The 15,000-nt window shown below is 39.5% G+C and overlaps 56 non-coding genes across 56 annotated transcripts; all 56 read left to right on the top strand.

Annotated features, from left to right (window-relative positions):
* The first annotated feature begins 457 nt into the window (after positions 1 to 457).
* On the top strand, positions 458 to 529 carry trnaa-ugc (transfer RNA alanine (anticodon UGC)). Its single transcript has one exon. It is a non-coding gene; the product is annotated as a tRNA-Ala (tRNA).
* Positions 530 to 645: 116 nt separating this feature from the next.
* On the top strand, positions 646 to 717 carry trnaa-ugc (transfer RNA alanine (anticodon UGC)). The gene has a single exon. It is a non-coding gene; the product is annotated as a tRNA-Ala (tRNA).
* Positions 718 to 841: 124 nt separating this feature from the next.
* On the top strand, positions 842 to 913 carry trnaa-ugc (transfer RNA alanine (anticodon UGC)). The gene has a single exon. It is a non-coding gene; the product is annotated as a tRNA-Ala (tRNA).
* Positions 914 to 1,218: 305 nt separating this feature from the next.
* trnaa-ugc (transfer RNA alanine (anticodon UGC)) lies at positions 1,219 to 1,290 on the top strand. The gene has a single exon. It is a non-coding gene; the product is annotated as a tRNA-Ala (tRNA).
* A 317-nt stretch (positions 1,291 to 1,607) lies between these two features.
* On the top strand, positions 1,608 to 1,680 carry trnaa-cgc (transfer RNA alanine (anticodon CGC)). The gene has a single exon. It is a non-coding gene; the product is annotated as a tRNA-Ala (tRNA).
* Positions 1,681 to 1,732: 52 nt separating this feature from the next.
* trnaa-ugc (transfer RNA alanine (anticodon UGC)) lies at positions 1,733 to 1,804 on the top strand. Its single transcript has one exon. It is a non-coding gene; the product is annotated as a tRNA-Ala (tRNA).
* Positions 1,805 to 1,926: 122 nt separating this feature from the next.
* trnaa-ugc (transfer RNA alanine (anticodon UGC)) lies at positions 1,927 to 1,998 on the top strand. Its single transcript has one exon. It is a non-coding gene; the product is annotated as a tRNA-Ala (tRNA).
* A 124-nt stretch (positions 1,999 to 2,122) lies between these two features.
* On the top strand, positions 2,123 to 2,194 carry trnaa-ugc (transfer RNA alanine (anticodon UGC)). Its single transcript has one exon. It is a non-coding gene; the product is annotated as a tRNA-Ala (tRNA).
* A 124-nt stretch (positions 2,195 to 2,318) lies between these two features.
* On the top strand, positions 2,319 to 2,390 carry trnaa-cgc (transfer RNA alanine (anticodon CGC)). The gene has a single exon. It is a non-coding gene; the product is annotated as a tRNA-Ala (tRNA).
* Positions 2,391 to 2,514: 124 nt separating this feature from the next.
* trnaa-ugc (transfer RNA alanine (anticodon UGC)) lies at positions 2,515 to 2,586 on the top strand. Its single transcript has one exon. It is a non-coding gene; the product is annotated as a tRNA-Ala (tRNA).
* Positions 2,587 to 2,710: 124 nt separating this feature from the next.
* trnaa-cgc (transfer RNA alanine (anticodon CGC)) lies at positions 2,711 to 2,782 on the top strand. The gene has a single exon. It is a non-coding gene; the product is annotated as a tRNA-Ala (tRNA).
* A 122-nt stretch (positions 2,783 to 2,904) lies between these two features.
* trnaa-cgc (transfer RNA alanine (anticodon CGC)) lies at positions 2,905 to 2,976 on the top strand. Its single transcript has one exon. It is a non-coding gene; the product is annotated as a tRNA-Ala (tRNA).
* A 124-nt stretch (positions 2,977 to 3,100) lies between these two features.
* trnaa-ugc (transfer RNA alanine (anticodon UGC)) lies at positions 3,101 to 3,172 on the top strand. The gene has a single exon. It is a non-coding gene; the product is annotated as a tRNA-Ala (tRNA).
* A 296-nt stretch (positions 3,173 to 3,468) lies between these two features.
* On the top strand, positions 3,469 to 3,541 carry trnaa-ugc (transfer RNA alanine (anticodon UGC)). Its single transcript has one exon. It is a non-coding gene; the product is annotated as a tRNA-Ala (tRNA).
* A 124-nt stretch (positions 3,542 to 3,665) lies between these two features.
* On the top strand, positions 3,666 to 3,737 carry trnaa-ugc (transfer RNA alanine (anticodon UGC)). Its single transcript has one exon. It is a non-coding gene; the product is annotated as a tRNA-Ala (tRNA).
* Positions 3,738 to 3,861: 124 nt separating this feature from the next.
* Positions 3,862 to 3,933, top strand: trnaa-ugc (transfer RNA alanine (anticodon UGC)). Its single transcript has one exon. It is a non-coding gene; the product is annotated as a tRNA-Ala (tRNA).
* Positions 3,934 to 4,254: 321 nt separating this feature from the next.
* On the top strand, positions 4,255 to 4,326 carry trnaa-cgc (transfer RNA alanine (anticodon CGC)). The gene has a single exon. It is a non-coding gene; the product is annotated as a tRNA-Ala (tRNA).
* Positions 4,327 to 4,450: 124 nt separating this feature from the next.
* trnaa-ugc (transfer RNA alanine (anticodon UGC)) lies at positions 4,451 to 4,522 on the top strand. The gene has a single exon. It is a non-coding gene; the product is annotated as a tRNA-Ala (tRNA).
* A 311-nt stretch (positions 4,523 to 4,833) lies between these two features.
* Positions 4,834 to 4,905, top strand: trnaa-cgc (transfer RNA alanine (anticodon CGC)). The gene has a single exon. It is a non-coding gene; the product is annotated as a tRNA-Ala (tRNA).
* Positions 4,906 to 5,214: 309 nt separating this feature from the next.
* Positions 5,215 to 5,286, top strand: trnaa-ugc (transfer RNA alanine (anticodon UGC)). The gene has a single exon. It is a non-coding gene; the product is annotated as a tRNA-Ala (tRNA).
* Positions 5,287 to 5,591: 305 nt separating this feature from the next.
* trnaa-ugc (transfer RNA alanine (anticodon UGC)) lies at positions 5,592 to 5,663 on the top strand. Its single transcript has one exon. It is a non-coding gene; the product is annotated as a tRNA-Ala (tRNA).
* A 124-nt stretch (positions 5,664 to 5,787) lies between these two features.
* Positions 5,788 to 5,859, top strand: trnaa-cgc (transfer RNA alanine (anticodon CGC)). The gene has a single exon. It is a non-coding gene; the product is annotated as a tRNA-Ala (tRNA).
* Positions 5,860 to 6,176: 317 nt separating this feature from the next.
* Positions 6,177 to 6,249, top strand: trnaa-cgc (transfer RNA alanine (anticodon CGC)). Its single transcript has one exon. It is a non-coding gene; the product is annotated as a tRNA-Ala (tRNA).
* A 52-nt stretch (positions 6,250 to 6,301) lies between these two features.
* trnaa-ugc (transfer RNA alanine (anticodon UGC)) lies at positions 6,302 to 6,373 on the top strand. Its single transcript has one exon. It is a non-coding gene; the product is annotated as a tRNA-Ala (tRNA).
* Positions 6,374 to 6,495: 122 nt separating this feature from the next.
* trnaa-ugc (transfer RNA alanine (anticodon UGC)) lies at positions 6,496 to 6,567 on the top strand. The gene has a single exon. It is a non-coding gene; the product is annotated as a tRNA-Ala (tRNA).
* A 124-nt stretch (positions 6,568 to 6,691) lies between these two features.
* Positions 6,692 to 6,763, top strand: trnaa-ugc (transfer RNA alanine (anticodon UGC)). Its single transcript has one exon. It is a non-coding gene; the product is annotated as a tRNA-Ala (tRNA).
* Positions 6,764 to 6,887: 124 nt separating this feature from the next.
* trnaa-cgc (transfer RNA alanine (anticodon CGC)) lies at positions 6,888 to 6,959 on the top strand. The gene has a single exon. It is a non-coding gene; the product is annotated as a tRNA-Ala (tRNA).
* A 124-nt stretch (positions 6,960 to 7,083) lies between these two features.
* On the top strand, positions 7,084 to 7,155 carry trnaa-ugc (transfer RNA alanine (anticodon UGC)). Its single transcript has one exon. It is a non-coding gene; the product is annotated as a tRNA-Ala (tRNA).
* Positions 7,156 to 7,279: 124 nt separating this feature from the next.
* Positions 7,280 to 7,351, top strand: trnaa-cgc (transfer RNA alanine (anticodon CGC)). Its single transcript has one exon. It is a non-coding gene; the product is annotated as a tRNA-Ala (tRNA).
* Positions 7,352 to 7,473: 122 nt separating this feature from the next.
* Positions 7,474 to 7,545, top strand: trnaa-cgc (transfer RNA alanine (anticodon CGC)). Its single transcript has one exon. It is a non-coding gene; the product is annotated as a tRNA-Ala (tRNA).
* Positions 7,546 to 7,669: 124 nt separating this feature from the next.
* On the top strand, positions 7,670 to 7,741 carry trnaa-ugc (transfer RNA alanine (anticodon UGC)). The gene has a single exon. It is a non-coding gene; the product is annotated as a tRNA-Ala (tRNA).
* Positions 7,742 to 8,046: 305 nt separating this feature from the next.
* Positions 8,047 to 8,119, top strand: trnaa-ugc (transfer RNA alanine (anticodon UGC)). Its single transcript has one exon. It is a non-coding gene; the product is annotated as a tRNA-Ala (tRNA).
* Positions 8,120 to 8,243: 124 nt separating this feature from the next.
* trnaa-ugc (transfer RNA alanine (anticodon UGC)) lies at positions 8,244 to 8,315 on the top strand. The gene has a single exon. It is a non-coding gene; the product is annotated as a tRNA-Ala (tRNA).
* A 124-nt stretch (positions 8,316 to 8,439) lies between these two features.
* trnaa-ugc (transfer RNA alanine (anticodon UGC)) lies at positions 8,440 to 8,511 on the top strand. Its single transcript has one exon. It is a non-coding gene; the product is annotated as a tRNA-Ala (tRNA).
* A 124-nt stretch (positions 8,512 to 8,635) lies between these two features.
* trnaa-ugc (transfer RNA alanine (anticodon UGC)) lies at positions 8,636 to 8,707 on the top strand. The gene has a single exon. It is a non-coding gene; the product is annotated as a tRNA-Ala (tRNA).
* A 311-nt stretch (positions 8,708 to 9,018) lies between these two features.
* On the top strand, positions 9,019 to 9,090 carry trnaa-cgc (transfer RNA alanine (anticodon CGC)). The gene has a single exon. It is a non-coding gene; the product is annotated as a tRNA-Ala (tRNA).
* Positions 9,091 to 9,391: 301 nt separating this feature from the next.
* trnaa-ugc (transfer RNA alanine (anticodon UGC)) lies at positions 9,392 to 9,463 on the top strand. The gene has a single exon. It is a non-coding gene; the product is annotated as a tRNA-Ala (tRNA).
* A 305-nt stretch (positions 9,464 to 9,768) lies between these two features.
* On the top strand, positions 9,769 to 9,840 carry trnaa-ugc (transfer RNA alanine (anticodon UGC)). The gene has a single exon. It is a non-coding gene; the product is annotated as a tRNA-Ala (tRNA).
* A 124-nt stretch (positions 9,841 to 9,964) lies between these two features.
* Positions 9,965 to 10,036, top strand: trnaa-cgc (transfer RNA alanine (anticodon CGC)). The gene has a single exon. It is a non-coding gene; the product is annotated as a tRNA-Ala (tRNA).
* Positions 10,037 to 10,353: 317 nt separating this feature from the next.
* Positions 10,354 to 10,426, top strand: trnaa-cgc (transfer RNA alanine (anticodon CGC)). The gene has a single exon. It is a non-coding gene; the product is annotated as a tRNA-Ala (tRNA).
* A 246-nt stretch (positions 10,427 to 10,672) lies between these two features.
* Positions 10,673 to 10,744, top strand: trnaa-ugc (transfer RNA alanine (anticodon UGC)). The gene has a single exon. It is a non-coding gene; the product is annotated as a tRNA-Ala (tRNA).
* Positions 10,745 to 10,868: 124 nt separating this feature from the next.
* On the top strand, positions 10,869 to 10,940 carry trnaa-ugc (transfer RNA alanine (anticodon UGC)). The gene has a single exon. It is a non-coding gene; the product is annotated as a tRNA-Ala (tRNA).
* A 124-nt stretch (positions 10,941 to 11,064) lies between these two features.
* On the top strand, positions 11,065 to 11,136 carry trnaa-cgc (transfer RNA alanine (anticodon CGC)). The gene has a single exon. It is a non-coding gene; the product is annotated as a tRNA-Ala (tRNA).
* Positions 11,137 to 11,260: 124 nt separating this feature from the next.
* trnaa-ugc (transfer RNA alanine (anticodon UGC)) lies at positions 11,261 to 11,332 on the top strand. Its single transcript has one exon. It is a non-coding gene; the product is annotated as a tRNA-Ala (tRNA).
* A 124-nt stretch (positions 11,333 to 11,456) lies between these two features.
* trnaa-cgc (transfer RNA alanine (anticodon CGC)) lies at positions 11,457 to 11,528 on the top strand. The gene has a single exon. It is a non-coding gene; the product is annotated as a tRNA-Ala (tRNA).
* A 122-nt stretch (positions 11,529 to 11,650) lies between these two features.
* Positions 11,651 to 11,722, top strand: trnaa-cgc (transfer RNA alanine (anticodon CGC)). The gene has a single exon. It is a non-coding gene; the product is annotated as a tRNA-Ala (tRNA).
* A 124-nt stretch (positions 11,723 to 11,846) lies between these two features.
* Positions 11,847 to 11,918, top strand: trnaa-ugc (transfer RNA alanine (anticodon UGC)). Its single transcript has one exon. It is a non-coding gene; the product is annotated as a tRNA-Ala (tRNA).
* A 305-nt stretch (positions 11,919 to 12,223) lies between these two features.
* Positions 12,224 to 12,296, top strand: trnaa-ugc (transfer RNA alanine (anticodon UGC)). Its single transcript has one exon. It is a non-coding gene; the product is annotated as a tRNA-Ala (tRNA).
* Positions 12,297 to 12,420: 124 nt separating this feature from the next.
* trnaa-ugc (transfer RNA alanine (anticodon UGC)) lies at positions 12,421 to 12,492 on the top strand. Its single transcript has one exon. It is a non-coding gene; the product is annotated as a tRNA-Ala (tRNA).
* Positions 12,493 to 12,616: 124 nt separating this feature from the next.
* Positions 12,617 to 12,688, top strand: trnaa-ugc (transfer RNA alanine (anticodon UGC)). Its single transcript has one exon. It is a non-coding gene; the product is annotated as a tRNA-Ala (tRNA).
* A 321-nt stretch (positions 12,689 to 13,009) lies between these two features.
* Positions 13,010 to 13,081, top strand: trnaa-cgc (transfer RNA alanine (anticodon CGC)). The gene has a single exon. It is a non-coding gene; the product is annotated as a tRNA-Ala (tRNA).
* A 126-nt stretch (positions 13,082 to 13,207) lies between these two features.
* Positions 13,208 to 13,279, top strand: trnaa-ugc (transfer RNA alanine (anticodon UGC)). Its single transcript has one exon. It is a non-coding gene; the product is annotated as a tRNA-Ala (tRNA).
* A 485-nt stretch (positions 13,280 to 13,764) lies between these two features.
* trnaa-ugc (transfer RNA alanine (anticodon UGC)) lies at positions 13,765 to 13,836 on the top strand. The gene has a single exon. It is a non-coding gene; the product is annotated as a tRNA-Ala (tRNA).
* Positions 13,837 to 13,960: 124 nt separating this feature from the next.
* trnaa-ugc (transfer RNA alanine (anticodon UGC)) lies at positions 13,961 to 14,032 on the top strand. Its single transcript has one exon. It is a non-coding gene; the product is annotated as a tRNA-Ala (tRNA).
* Positions 14,033 to 14,350: 318 nt separating this feature from the next.
* Positions 14,351 to 14,422, top strand: trnaa-ugc (transfer RNA alanine (anticodon UGC)). The gene has a single exon. It is a non-coding gene; the product is annotated as a tRNA-Ala (tRNA).
* Positions 14,423 to 14,919: 497 nt separating this feature from the next.
* Positions 14,920 to 14,991, top strand: trnaa-ugc (transfer RNA alanine (anticodon UGC)). Its single transcript has one exon. It is a non-coding gene; the product is annotated as a tRNA-Ala (tRNA).
* Positions 14,992 to 15,000: the final 9 nt, after the last annotated feature.

Genomic DNA, 15,000 nt, shown 5'->3' on the forward strand with positions numbered 1-15,000 from the left:
TCTTTGCTCTAAAGTGTTACGCGACTGGATTGTTAGTGTTTGTTATACAAAGAAGCAGCAATGTTGTTTGAAATATGGGGATTTAGCTCAGTGGTGGAGCGCATGCTTCGCATGTATGAGGTCCTGGGTTCAGTCCCCAGCTTCTCCAATTACCGTTTGATGACTTTCATGTGAGTTTAAGCAAAATAATTTTGCTTCTTTGCTCTAAAGTGTTACGCGACTGGATTGTTAGTGTTTGTTATACAAAGAAGCAGCAATGTTGTTTGAAATATGGGGATGTAGCTCAGTGGTGGAGCGCATGCTTCGCATGTATGAGGTCCTGGGTTGCATCTCCAAGCACCGTTTGATGACTTTCATGTGAGTTTAAGCAAAATAATTTTGCTTCTTTCCTCTAGTGTTACACGACTGGATTGTTAGTGTTTGTTAAACAAAGAAGCAGCAATGCTATTTGAAATATGGGGATGTAGCTCAGTGGTAGAGCGCATGCTTTGCATGTATGAGGTCCTGGGTTCAATCCCCAGCATCTCCGAGAAGAATTTAATGACTTTCATGTGAGTTTAAGCAAAATAATTTTGCTCTAAAGTGTTATGCGACTGGGTTGTTAGTGTTTGTGAAACAAAGAAGCAGCAATGTTGTTTGAAATATGGGGATGTAGCTCAGTGGTAGAGCGCATGCTTTGCATGTATGAGGTCCAGGGTTCAATCCCCAGCATCTCCAAGAACTGTTTAATGACATTCATGTGAGTTTAAGCAAAATTATTTTGCTTCTTTGCTCTAAAGTGTTACGCGACTGGATTGTTAGTGTTTGTTATACAAAGAAGCAGCAATGTTGTTTGAAATATGGGGATGTAGCTCAGTGGTAGAGCGCATGCTTTGCATGTATGAGGTCCTGGGTTCAATCCCCAGCATCTCCAAGCACTATTATCTGCAAATTTAAGCAAAGCAGATTTGCTTTAGTTCCCTAACTGGAGTTATAGTGTTTGTCAAACAACAGAAACATAAAAGCTGTCAACTTTATGGCTATATAGGCATGCTTTGCATGTATGAGATCCTTCCTTCAATCTCTATCATCTCCAAATCATCTCCAAGCACTGTTTAATGAGTTTCATGAGTTTCATGTAGGTTTAAGCAAAATAATTTCTCTTCTTTCCTTGAAAGTGTTACATGACTGGATTGTTAGTCTTTGTAAAATAAAGAAGCAGCAGTATTAATGGAATATGGGGATGTAGCTCAGTGGTAGAGCGCATGCTTTGCATGTATGAGGTCCTGGGTTCAATCCCCAGCATCTCCAAGAACTGTTTAATGACTTTCATGTGAGTTTAAGCAAATTTATTTTGCTTCTTTGCTCTAAAGTGTTATGCGACTGGATTGTTAGTGTTTGTTATACAAAGAAGCAGCAATGTTGTTTGAAATATGGGGATGTAGCTCAGTGGTGGAGCGCATGCTTCGCATGTATGAGGTCCTGGGTTCAGTCCCCACATTCTCCAATTACCGTTTGATGACTTTCATGTGAGTTTAAGCAAAATAATTTTGCTTCTTTGCTCTAGTGTTACACGACTGGATTGTTAGTGTTTGTTAAACAAAGAAGCAGCAATGTTGATCGAAATATGGGGATGTAGCTCAGTGGTAGAGTGCATGCTTCGCATGTATGAGGTCCTGGGTTCAATCCCCAGGACCTCATAGTGAAAGTGAAAGTGACTTTCACTAAAGAAGCAGCAATTTTAATGGAATATGGGGATGTAGCTCAGTGGTAGAGCGCATGCGTTGCATGTAAGAAGTCCTGGGTTCAATCCCCAGCATCTCCAAAAAATGTTTAATGACTTTCATGTGTTTAAGCAAAATAATTTCTCTTCTTTCTTTGAAATTGTTACATGACTGGATTGTTAGTATTTGTGAAACAAAGAAGCAGCAATATTGTTTGAAATATGGGGATGTAGCTCAGTGGTAGAGCACATGCTTTGCATGTATGAGGTCCTGGGTTCAATCCCCAGCATCTCCAAGAAATGTTTAATGACTTTCATATGAGATTAAGCAAAATAATTTCTCTTCATTCCTTGAAACTGTTACATGAATGGATTGTTAGTATTTGTGAAACAAAGAAGCAGGAATGTTGTTTGAAATATGGGGATGTAGCTCAGTGGTAGAGCGCATGCTTTGCATGTATGAGGTCCTGGGTTCAATCCCCAGCATCTCCAAGAACTGTTTAATGACTTTCATGTGAGTTTAAGCAAAATTATTTTGCTTCTTTGCTCTAAAGTGTTACGCGACTGGATTGTTAGTGTTTGTTATACAAAGAAGCAGCAATGTTGTTTGAAATATGGGAATGTAGCTCAGTGGTGGAGCGCATGCTTCGCATGTATGAGGTCCTGGGTTCAGTCCCCAGCATCTCCAATTACCGTTTGATGACTTTCATGTGAGTTTAAGCAAAATTATTTTGCTTCTTTGCTCTAAAGTGTTATGCGACTGGATTGTTAGTGTTTGTGAATCAAAGAAGCAGCAATGTTGTTTGAAATATGGGGATGTAGCTCAGTGGTAGAGCGCATGCTTTGCATGTATGAGTTCCTGGGTTCAATCCCCAGCATCTCCAAGAAATGTTTAATGACTTTCATGTGAGTTTAAGCAAAATAATTTTGCTTTTTTGCTCTAAAGTGTTATGCGACTGGATTGTTAGTGTTTGTGAATCAAAGAAGCAGCAATGTTGTTTGAAATATGGGGATGTAGCTCAGTGGTGGAGCGCATGCTTCGCATGTATGAGGTCCTGGGTTCAGTCCCCAGCATCTCCAATTACCGTTTGATGACTTTCATGTGAGTTTAAGCAAAATAATTTTGCTTCTTTGCTCTAGTGTTACACGACTGGATTGTTAGTGTTTGTTAAACAAAGAAGCAGCAATGTTGCTCGAAATATGGGGATGTAGCTCAGTGGTAGAGCGCATGCTTCGCATGTATGAGGTCCTGGGTTCAATCCCCAGCATCTCCAAGAACTGTTTAATGACTTTCATGTGAGTTTAAGCAAAATAATTTTACTTCTTTGCTCTAAAGTGTTACGCGACTGGATTGTTAGTGTTTGTTATACAAAGAAGCAGCAATGTTGTTTAAAATATGGGGATGTAGCTCAGTGGTAGAGCGCATGCTTTGCATGTATGAGGTCCTGGGTTCAATCCCCAGCATCTCCAAGCACTATTACCTGCAAATTTAAGCAAAGCAGATTTGCTTTAGTTCCCTAACTGGAGTTATAGTGTTTGTCAAACTACAGAAACATAAAAGCTGTCAACTTTATGGCTATATAGGCATGCTTTGCATGTATGAGATCCTTCCTTCAATCTCTATCGTCTCCAAATCATCTCCAAGCACTGTTTAATGAGTTTCATGTAGGTTTAAGCAAAATAATTTCTCTTCTTTCCTTGAAAGTGTTACATGACTGGATTGTTAGTCTTTGTAAAATAAAGAAGCAGCAATATTAATGGAATATGGGGATGTAGCTCAGTGGTAGAGCGCATGCTTTGCATGTTTGAGGTCCTTGGGTTCAATCCCCAGCATCTCCAAGAACTGTTTAATGACTTTCATGTGAGTTTAAGCAAAATTATTTTGCTTCTTTGCTTTAAAGTGTTATGCGACTGGATTGTTAGTATTTGTGAAACAAAGAAGCAGCAATGTTGTTTGAAATATGGGGATGTAGCTCAGTGGTAGAGCACATGCTTTGCATGTATGAGGTCCTGGGTTCAATCCCCAGCATCTCCAAGAAATGTTTAATGACTTTCATGTGAGTTTAAGCAAAATAATTTCTCTTCATTCCTTGAAACTGTTACATGAATGGATTGTTAGTATTTGTGAAACAAAGAAGCAGGAATGTTGTTTAAAATATGGGGATGTAGCTCAGTGGTAGAGCGCATGCTTTGCATGTATGAGGTCCTGGGTTCAATCCCCAGCATCTCCAAGAACTGTTTAATGACTTTCATGTGAGTTTAAGCAAAATTATTTTGCTTCTTTGCTCTAAAGTGTTCTGCGACTGGATTGTTAGTGTTTGTGAATCAAAGAAGCAGCAATGTTGTTTGAAATATGGGGATGTAGCTCAGTGGTAGAGCGCATGCTTTCGCATGTATGAGGTCCTGGGTTCAATCCCCAGCATCTCCAAGAACTGTTTAATGACTTTCATGTGAGTTTAAGCAAAATTATTTTGCTTCTTTGCTCTAAAGTGTTACGCGACTGGATTGTTAGTGTTTGTTATACAAAGAAGCAGCAATGTTGTTTGAAATATGGGGATGTAGCTCAGTGGTGGAGCGCATGCTTCGCATGTATGAGGTCCTGGGTTCAGTCCCCAGCATCTCCAATTACCGTTTGATGACTTTCATGTGAGTTTAAGCAAAATTATTTTGCTTCTTTGCTCTAAAGTGTTATGCGACTGGATTGTTAGTGTTTGTGAATCAAAGAAGCAGCAATGTTGTTTGAAATATGGGGATGTAGCTCAGTGGTAGAGCGCATGCTTTGCATGTATGAGTTCCTGGGTTCAATCCCCAGCATCTCCAAGAAATGTTTAATGACTTTCATGTGAGTTTAAGCAAAATAATTTTGCTTCTTGGCTCTAAAGTGTTATGCGACTGGATTGTTAGTGTTTGTGAATCAAAGAAGCAGCAATGTTGATTGAAATATGGGGATGTAGCTCAGTGGTAGAGCGCATGTATGAGGTCCTGGGTCCAATCCCCAGCATCTCCAAGAACTGTTTAATGACTTTCATGTGAGTTTAAGCAAAATAATTTTGCTTCTTTGCTCTAAAGTGTTACGCGACTGGATTGTTAGTGTTTGATATACAAAGAAGCAGCAATGTTGTTTGAAATATGGGGATGTAGCTCAGTGGTGGAGCGCATGCTTCGCATGTATGAGGTCCTGGGTTCAGTCCCCAGCTTCTCCAATTACCGTTTGATGACTTTCATGTGAGTTTAAGCAAAATAATTTTGCTTCTTTGCTCTAAAGTGTTACGCGACTGGATTGTTAGTGTTTGTTATACAAAGAAGCAGCAATGTTGTTTGAAATATGGGGATGTAGCTCAGTGGTGGAGCGCATGCTTCGCATGTATGAGGTCCTGGGTTGCATCTCCAATTACCGTTTGATGACTTTCATGTGAGTTTAAGCAAAATAATTTTGCTTCTTTCCTCTAGTGTTACACGACTGGATTGTTAGTGTTTGTTAAACAAAGAAGCAGCAATGCTGTTTGAAATGTGGGGATGTAGCTCAGTGGTAGAGCGCATGCTTTGCATGTATGAGGTCCTGGGTTCAATCCCCAGCATCTCCAAGCACTATTACCTGCAAATTTAAGCAAAGCAGATTTGCTTTAGTTCCCTAACTGGAGTTATAGTGTTTGTCAAACAACAGAAACATAAAAGCTGTCAACTTTATGGCTATATAGGCATGCTTTGCATGTATGAGATCCTTCCTTCAATCTCTATCATCTCCAAATCATCTCCAAGCACTGTTTAATGAGTTTCATGCGTTTCATGTAGGTTTAAGCAAAATAATTTCTCTTCTTTCCTTGAAAGTGTTACATGACTGGATTGTTAGTGTTTGTAAAATAAAGAAGCAGCAGTATTAATGGAATATGGGGACGTAGCTCAGTGGTAGAGCTCATGCTTTGCATGTATGAGGTCCTGGGTTCAATCCCCAGCATCTCCAAGAACTGTTTAATGACTTTCATGTGAGTTTAAGCAAATTTATTTTGCTTCTTTGCTCTAAAGTGTTATGCGACTGGATTCTTAGTGTTTGTGAATCAAAGAAGCAGCAATGTTGTTTGAAATATGGGGATGTAGCTCAGTGGTAGAGCGCATGCTTCGCATGTATGAGGTCCTGGGTTCAATCACCAGCATCTCCAAGAACTGTTTAATGACTTTCATGTGAGTTTAAGCAAAATAATTTTGCTTCTTTGCTCTAAAGTGTTACGCGACTGGATTGTTAGTGTTTGTTATACAAAGAAGCAGCAATGTTGTTTGAAATATGGGGATGTAGCTCAGTGGTGGAGCGCATGCTTCGCATGTATGAGGTCCTGGGTTCAGTCCCCACATTCTCCAATTACCGTTTGATGACTTTCATGTGAGTTTAAGCAAAATAATTTTGCTTCTTTGCTCTAGTGTTACACGACTGGATTGTTAGTGTTTGTTAAACAAAGAAGCAGCAATGTTGATCGAAATATGGGGATGTAGCTCAGTGGTAGAGCGCATGCTTCGCATGTATGAGGTCCTGGGTTCAATCCCCAGGACCTCATAGTGAAAGTGAAAGTGACTTTCACTAAAGAAGCAGCAATTTTAATGGAATATGGGGATGTAGCTCAGTGGTAGAGCGCATGCGTTGCATGTAAGAAGTCCTGGGTTCAATCCCCAGCATCTCCAAGAAATGTTTAATGACTTTCATGTGTTTAAGCAAAATAATTTCTCTTCTTTCTTTGAAATTGTTACATGACTGGATTGTTAGTATTTGTGAAACAAAGAAGCAGCAATATTGTTTGAAATATGGGGATGTAGCTCAGTGGTAGAGCACATGCTTTGCATGTATGAGGTCCTGGGTTCAATCCCCAGCATCTCCAAGAAATGTTTAATGACTTTCATGTGAGATTAAGCAAAATAATTTCTCTTCATTCCTTGAAACTGTTACATGAATGGATTGTTAGTATTTGTGAAACAAAGAAGCAGGAATGTTGTTTGAAATATGGGGATGTAGCTCAGTGGTAGAGCGCATGCTTTGCATGTATGAGGTCCTGGGTTCAATCCCCAGCATCTCCAAGAACTGTTTAATGACTTTCATGTGAGTTTAAGCAAAATTATTTTGCTTCTTTGCTCTAAAGTGTTACGCGACTGGATTGTTAGTGTTTGTTATACAAAGAAGCAGCAATGTTGTTTGAAATATGGGAATGTAGCTCAGTGGTGGAGCGCATGCTTCGCATGTATGAGGTCCTGGGTTCAGTCCCCAGCATCTCCAATTACCGTTTGATGACTTTCATGTGAGTTTAAGCAAAATTATTTTGCTTCTTTGCTCTAAAGTGTTATGCGACTGGATTGTTAGTGTTTGTGAATCAAAGAAGCAGCAATGTTGTTTGAAATATGGGGATGTAGCTCAGTGGTAGAGCGCATGCTTTGCATGTATGAGTTCCTGGGTTCAATCCCCAGCATCTCCAAGAAATGTTTAATGACTTTCATGTGAGTTTAAGCAAAATAATTTTGCTTTTTTGCTCTAAAGTGTTATGCGACTGGATTGTTAGTGTTTGTGAATCAAAGAAGCAGCAATGTTGTTTGAAATATGGGGATGTAGCTCAGTGGTGGAGCGCATGCTTCGCATGTATGAGGTCCTGGGTTCAGTCCCCAGCATCTCCAATTACCGTTTGATGACGTTCATGTGAGTTTAAGCAAAATAATTTTGCTTCTTTGCTCTAGTGTTACACGACTGGATTGTTAGTGTTTGTTAAACAAAGAAGCAGCAATGTTGCTCGAAATATGGGGATGTAGCTCAGTGGTAGAGCGCATGCTTCGCATGTATGAGGTCCTGGGTTCAATCCCCAGCATCTCCAAGAACTGTTTAATGACTTTCATGTGAGTTTAAGCAAAATAATTTTACTTCTTTGCTCTAAAGTTTTACGCGACTGGATTGTTAGTGTTTGTTATACAAAGAAGCAGCAATGTTGTTTAAAATATGGGGATGTAGCTCAGTGGTAGAGCGCATGCTTTGCATGTATGAGGTCCTGGGTTCAATCCCCAGCATCTCCAAGCACTATTACCTGCAAATTTAAGCAAAGCAGATTTGCTTTAGTTCCCTAACTGGAGTTATAGTGTTTGTCAAACTACAGAAACATAAAAGCTGTCAACTTTATGGCTATATAGGCATGCTTTGCATGTATGAGATCCTTCCTTCAATCTCTATCATCTCCAAATCATCTCCAAGCACTGTTTAATGAGTTTCATGAGTTTCATGTAGGTTTAAGCAAAATAATTTCTCTTCTTTCCTTGAAAGTGTTACATGACTGGATTGTTAGTCTTTGTAAAATAAAGAAGCAGCAATATTAATGGAATATGGGGATGTAGCTCAGTGGTAGAGCGCATGCTTTGCATGTTTGAGGTCCTTGGGTTCAATCCCCAGCATCTCCAAGAACTGTTTAATGACTTTCATGTGAGTTTAAGCAAAATTATTTTGCTTCTTTGCTCTAAAGTGTTATGCGACTGGATTGTTAGTATTTGTGAAACAAAGAAGCAGCAATGTTGTTTGAAATATGGGGATGTAGCTCAGTGGTAGAGCACATGCTTTGCATGTATGAGGTCCTGGGTTCAATCCCCAGCATCTCCAAGAAATGTTTAATGACTTTAATGTGAGTTTAAGCAAAATAATTTCTCTTCATTCCTTGAAACTGTTACATGAATGGATTGTTAGTATTTGTGAAACAAAGAAGCAGGAATGTTGTTTGAAATATGGGGATGTAGCTCAGTGGTAGAGCGCATGCTTTGCATGTATGAGGTCCTGGGTTCAATCCCCAGCATCTCCAAGAACTGTTTAATGACTTTCATGTGAGTTTAAGCAAAATTATTTTGCTTCTTTGCTCTAAAGTGTTATGCGACTGGATTGTTAGTGTTTGTGAATCAAAGAAGCAGCAATGTTGTTTGAAATATGGGGATGTAGCTCAGTGGTAGAGCGCATGCTTTGCATGTATGAGTTCCTGGGTTCAATCCCCAGCATCTCCAAGAAATGTTTAATGACTTTCATGTGAGTTTAAGCAAAATAATTTTGCTTCTTGGCTCTAAAGTGTTATGCGAATGGATTGTTAGTGTTTGTGAATCAAAGAAGCAGCAATGTTGATTGAAATATGGGGATGTAGCTCAGTGGTAGAGCGCATGTATGAGGTCCTGGGTCCAATCCCCAGCATCTCCAAGAACTGTTTAATGACTTTCATGTGAGTTTAAGCAAAATAATTTTGCTTCTTTGCTCTAAAGTGTTACGCGACTGGATTGTTAGTGTTTGATATACAAAGAAGCAGCAATGTTGTTTGAAATATGGGGATGTAGCTCAGTGGTGGAGCGCATGCTTCGCATGTATGAGGTCCTGGGTTCAGTCCCCAGCTTCTCCAATTACCGTTTGATGACTTTCATGTGAGTTTAAGCAAAATAATTTTGCTCTAAAGTGTTACGCGACTGGATTGTTAGTGTTTGTTATACAAAGAAGCAGCAATGTTGTTTGAAATATGGGGATGTAGCTCAGTGGTGGAGCGCATGCTTCGCATGTATGAGGTCCTGGGTTGCATCTCCAAGCACCGTTTGATGACTTTCATGTGAGTTTAAGCAAAATAATTTTGCTTCTTTCCTCTAGTGTTACACGACTGGATTGTTAGTGTTTGTTAAACAAAGAAGCAGCAATGCTGTTTGAAATGTGGGGATGTAGCTCAGTGGTAGAGCGCATGCTTTGCATGTATGAGGTCCTGGGTTCAATCCCCAGCATCTCCAAGCACTATTACCTGCAAATTTAAGCAAAGCAGATTTGCTTTAGTTCCCTAACTGGAGTTATAGTGTTTGTCAAACAACAGAAACATAAAAGCTGTCAACTTTATGGCTATACAGGCATGCTTTGCATGTATGAGATCCTTCCTTCAATCTCTATCATCTCCAAATCATCTCCAAGCACTGTTTAATGAGTTTCATGAGTTTCATGTAGGTTTAAGCAAAATAATTTCTCTTCTTTCCTTGAAAGTGTTACATGACTGGATTGTTAGTGTTTGTAAAATAAAGAAGCAGCAGTATTAATGGAATATGGGGATGTAGCTCAGTGGTAGAGCGCATGCTTTGCATGTATGAGGTCCTGGGTTCAATCCCCAGCATCTCCAAGAACTGTTTAATGACTTTCATGTGAGTTTAAGCAAATTTATTTTGCTTCTTTGCTCTAAAGTGTTATGCGACTGGATTCTTAGTGTTTGTGAATCAAAGAAGCAGCAATGTTGTTTGAAATATGGGGATGTAGCTCAGTGGTAGAGCGCATGCTTCGCATGTATGAGGTCCTGGGTTCAATCACCAGCATCTCCAAGAACTGTTTAATGACTTTCATGTGAGTTTAAGCAAAATAATTTTGCTTCTTTGCTCTAAAGTGTTACGCGACTGGATTGTTAGTGTTTGTTATACAAAGAAGCAGCAATGTTGTTTGAAATATGGGGATGTAGCTCAGTGGTGGAGCGCATGCTTCGCATGTATGAGGTCCTGGGTTCAGTCCCCACATTCTCCAATTACCGTTTGATGACTTTCATGTGAGTTTAAGCAAAATAATTTTGCTTCTTTGCTCTAGTGTTACACGACTGGATTGTTAGTGTTTGTTAAACAAAGAAGCAGCAATGTTGATCGAAATATGGGGATGTAGCTCAGTGGTAGAGCGCATGCTTCGCATGTATGAGGTCCTGGGTTCAATCCCCAGGACCTCATAGTGAAAGTGAAAGTGACTTTCACTAAAGAAGCAGCAATTTTAATGGAATATGGGAATGTAGCTCAGTGGTAGAGCGCATGCGTTGCATGTAAGAAGTCCTGGGTTCAATCCCCAGCATCTCCAAGAAATGTTTAATGACTTTCATGTGTTTAAGCAAAATAATTTCTCTTCTTTCTTTGAAATTGTTACATGACTGGATTGTTAGTATTTGTGAAACAAAGAAGCAGCAATATTGTTTGAAATATGGGGATGTAGCTCAGTGGTAGAGCACATGCTTTGCATGTATGAGGTCCTGGGTTCAATCCCCAGCATCTCCAAGAAATGTTTAATGACTTTCATGTGAGATTAAGCAAAATAATTTCTCTTCATTCCTTGAAACTGTTACATGAATGGATTGTTAGTATTTGTGAAACAAAGAAGCAGGAATGTTGTTTGAAATATGGGGATGTAGCTCAGTGGTAGAGCGCATGCTTTGCATGTATGAGGTCCTGGGTTCAATCCCCAGCATCTCCAAGAACTGTTTAATGACTTTCATGTGAGTTTAAGCAAAATTATTTTGCTTCTTTGCTCTAAAGTGTTACGCGACTGGATTGTTAGTGTTTGTTATACAAAGAAGCAGCAATGTTGTTTGAAATATGGGAATGTAGCTCAGTGGTGGAGCGCATGCTTCGCATGTATGAGGTCCTGGGTTCAGTCCCCAGCATCTCCAATTACCGTTTGATGACTTTCATGTGAGTTTAAGCAAAATTATTTTGCTTCTTTGCTCTAAAGTGTTATGCGACTGGATTGTTAGTGTTTGTGAATCAAAGAAGCAGCAATGTTGTTTGAAATATGGGGATGTAGCTCAGTGGTAGAGCGCATGCTTTGCATGTATGAGTTCCTGGGTTCAATCCCCAGCATCTCCAAGAAATGTTTAATGACTTTCATGTGAGTTTAAGCAAAATAATTTTGCTTTTTTGCTCTAAAGTGTTATGCGACTGGATTGTTAGTGTTTGTGAATCAAAGAAGCAGCAATGTTGTTTGAAATATGGGGATGTAGCTCAGTGGTGGAGCGCATGCTTCGCATGTATGAGGTCCTGGGTTCAGTCCCCAGCATCTCCAATTACCGTTTGATGACTTTCATGTGAGTTTAAGCAAAATAATTTTGCTTCTTTGCTCTAGTGTTACACGACTGGATTGTTAGTGTTTGTTAAACAAAGAAGCAGCAATGTTGCTCAAAATATGGGGATGTAGCTCAGTGGTAGAGCGCATGCTTCGCATGTATGAGGTCCTGGGTTCAATCCCCAGCATCTCCAAGAACTGTTTAATGACTTTCATGTGAGTTTAAGCAAAATAATTTTACTTCTTTGCTCTAAAGTGTTACGCGACTGGATTGTTAGTGTTTGTTATACAAAGAAGCAGCAATGTTGTTTAAAATATGGGGATGTAGCTCAGTGGTAGAGCGCATGCTTTGCATGTATGAGGTCCTGGGTTCAATCCCCAGCATCTCCAAGCACTATTACCTGCAAATTTAAGCAAAGCAGATTTGCTTTAGTTCCCTAACTGGAGTTATAGTGTTTGTCAAACTACAGAAACATAAAAGCTGTCAACTTTATGGCTATATAGGCATGCTTTGCATGTATGAGATCCTTCCTTCAATCTCTATCATCTCCAAATCATCTCCAAGCACTGTTTAATGAGTTTCATGAGTTTCATGTAGGTTTAAGCAAAATAATTTCTCTTCTTTCCTTGAAAGTGTTACATGACTGGATTGTTAGTCTTTGTAAAATAAAGAAGCAGCAATATTAATGGAATATGGGGATGTAGCTCAGTGGTAGAGCGCATGCTTTGCATGTTTGAGGTCCTTGGGTTCAATCCCCAGCATCTCCAAGAACTGTTTAATGACTTTCATGTGAGTTTAAGCAAAATTATTTTGCTTCTTTGCTCTAAAGTGTTATGCGACTGGATTGTTAGTATTTGTGAAACAAAGAAGCAGCAATGTTGTTTGAAATATGGGGATGTAGCTCAGTGGTAGAGCACATGCTTTGCATGTATGAGGTCCTGGGTTCAGTCCCCAGCATCTCCAAGAAATGTTTAATGACTTTAATGTGAGTTTAAGCAAAATAATTTCTCTTCATTCCTTGAAACTGTTACATGAATGGATTGTTAGTATTTGTGAAACAAAGAAGCAGGAATGTTGTTTGAAATATGGGGATGTAGCTCAGTGGTAGAGCGCATGCTTTGCATGTATGAGGTCCTGGGTTCAATCCCCAGCATCTCCAAGAACTGTTTAATGACTTTCATGTGAGTTTAAGCAAAATTATTTTGCTTCTTTGCTCTAAAGTGTTCTGCGACTGGATTGTTAGTGTTTGTGAATCAAAGAAGCAGCAATGTTGTTTGAAATATGGGGATGTAGCTCAGTGGTAGAGCGCATGCTTTCGCATGTATGAGGTCCTGGGTTCAATCCCCAGCATCTCCAAGAACTGTTTAATGACTTTCATGTGAGTTTAAGCAAAATTATTTTGCTTCTTTGCTCTAAAGTGTTACGCGACTGGATTGTTAGTGTTTGTTATACAAAGAAGCAGCAATGTTGTTTGAAATATGGGGATGTAGCTCAGTGGTGGAGCGCATGCTTCGCATGTATGAGGTCCTGGGTTCAGTCCCCAGCATCTCCAATTACCGTTTGATGACTTTCATGTGAGTTTAAGCAAAATTATTTTGCTTCTTTTTGCTCTAAAGTGTTATGCGACTGGATTGTTAGTGTTTGTGAATCAAAGAAGCAGCAATGTTGTTTGAAATATGGGGATGTAGCTCAGTGGTAGAGCGCATGCTTTGCATGTATGAGTTCCTGGGTTCAATCCCCAGCATCTCCAAGAAATGTTTAATGACTTTCATGTGAGTTTAAGCAAAATAATTTTGCTTCTTTGCTCTAAAGTGTTATGCGACTGGATTGTTAGTGTTTGTGAATCAAAGAAGCAGCAATGTTGATTGAAATATGGGGATGTAGCTCAGTGGTAGAGCGCATGTATGAGGTCATGGGTTCAATCCCCAGCATCACCAAGAACTGTTTGATGACTTTCATGTGAGTTTAAGCAAAATAATTTTGCTCTAGTGTTACACTACTGGATTGTTAGTGTTGTTAAACAAAGAAGCAGCAATGTTGTTTGAAATATGGGGATGTAGCTCAGTGATGGAGTGCATGCTTCGCATGTATGAGGTCCTGGGTTATATCTCCAAGCACCGTTTGATGACTTTCATGTGAGTTTAAGCAAAATAATTTTGCTTCTTTGCTCTAGTGTTACACGACTGGATTGTTAGTGTTTGTTATACAAAGAAGCAGCAATGTTGTTTGAAATATGGGGATGTAGCTCAGTGGTAGAGCACATGCTTTGCATGTATGAGGTCCTGGGTTCAATCCCCAGCATCTCCAAGAAATGTTTAATGACTTTCATGTGAGTTTAAGCAAAATAATTTCTCTTCTTTCCTTGAAACTATTACATGATTGGATTGTTAGTATTTGTGAAACAAAGAAGCAGTAATGTTGTTTGAAATATGGGGATGTAGCTTAGTGATAGAGCGCATGCTTTGCATGTATGAGGTCCTGGGTTCAATCCCCAGCATCTCCAAGAACTGTTTAATGATTTTCATGTGAGTTTAAGCAAAATAATTTTGCTTCTTTGCTCTAAAGTGTTACGCGACTGGATTGTTAGTGTTTGAAATACAAAGTAGCAGCAATGTTGTTTGAAATATGGGGATGTACCTCAGTGGTAGAGTGCATGCTTCACATGTATGAGGTCCTGTGTTCAGTCCCCAGCATCTCCAATTACCGTTTGATGACTTTCATGTCAGTTTAAGCAAAATAATTTTGCCTCTTTGCTCTAGTGTTATGCGACTGGATTGTTAGTGTTTGTTAAACAAAGAAGCAGCAATGTTGCTCGAAATATGGGGATTTAGCTCAGTTGTAGAGCGCATGCTTTGCATGTATGAGGTCCTGGGTTCAATCCCCAGCATCTCCAAGAACAGTTTAATGACTTTCATGTGAGTTTAAGCAAAATAATTTAGCTTCTTTGCTCTAAAGTGTTATGCGACTGGATTGTTAGTGTTTGTTATACAAAGAAGCAGCAATGTTGTTTGAAATATGGGGATGTAGCTCAGTGGTGGAGCGCATGCTTCGCATGTATGAGGTCATGGGTTGCATCTCCAAGCACCGTTTGATGACTTTCATGTGAGTTTAAGCAAAATAATTTTGCTTCTTTGCTCTAGTGTTACACGACTGGATTGTTAGTGTTTGTTAAACAAATAAGCAACAATGCTGTTTGAAATATGGGGATTTAGCTCAGTGGTATAGCGCGTGCTTTGCATGTATGAGGTCCTGGGTTCAATCCCCAGCATCTCCAAGAAGAATTTAATGACTTTCATGTGAGTTTAAGCAAAATAATTATGCTCTAAAGTGTTATGCGACCGGATTGTTAGTTTTTGTGAAACAAAGAAGCAGCAATGTTGTTTGAAATATGGGGATGTAGCTCAGTGGTAGAGCGCATGCTTTGCATGTATGAGGTCCTGGGTTCAATCCCCAGCATCTCCAAGCACTATT

This window comes from Carassius carassius, chromosome 17 (genome assembly GCF_963082965.1).
Source record: "Carassius carassius chromosome 17, fCarCar2.1, whole genome shotgun sequence".
Lineage (NCBI taxonomy): Eukaryota > Metazoa > Chordata > Actinopteri > Cypriniformes > Cyprinidae > Carassius > Carassius carassius.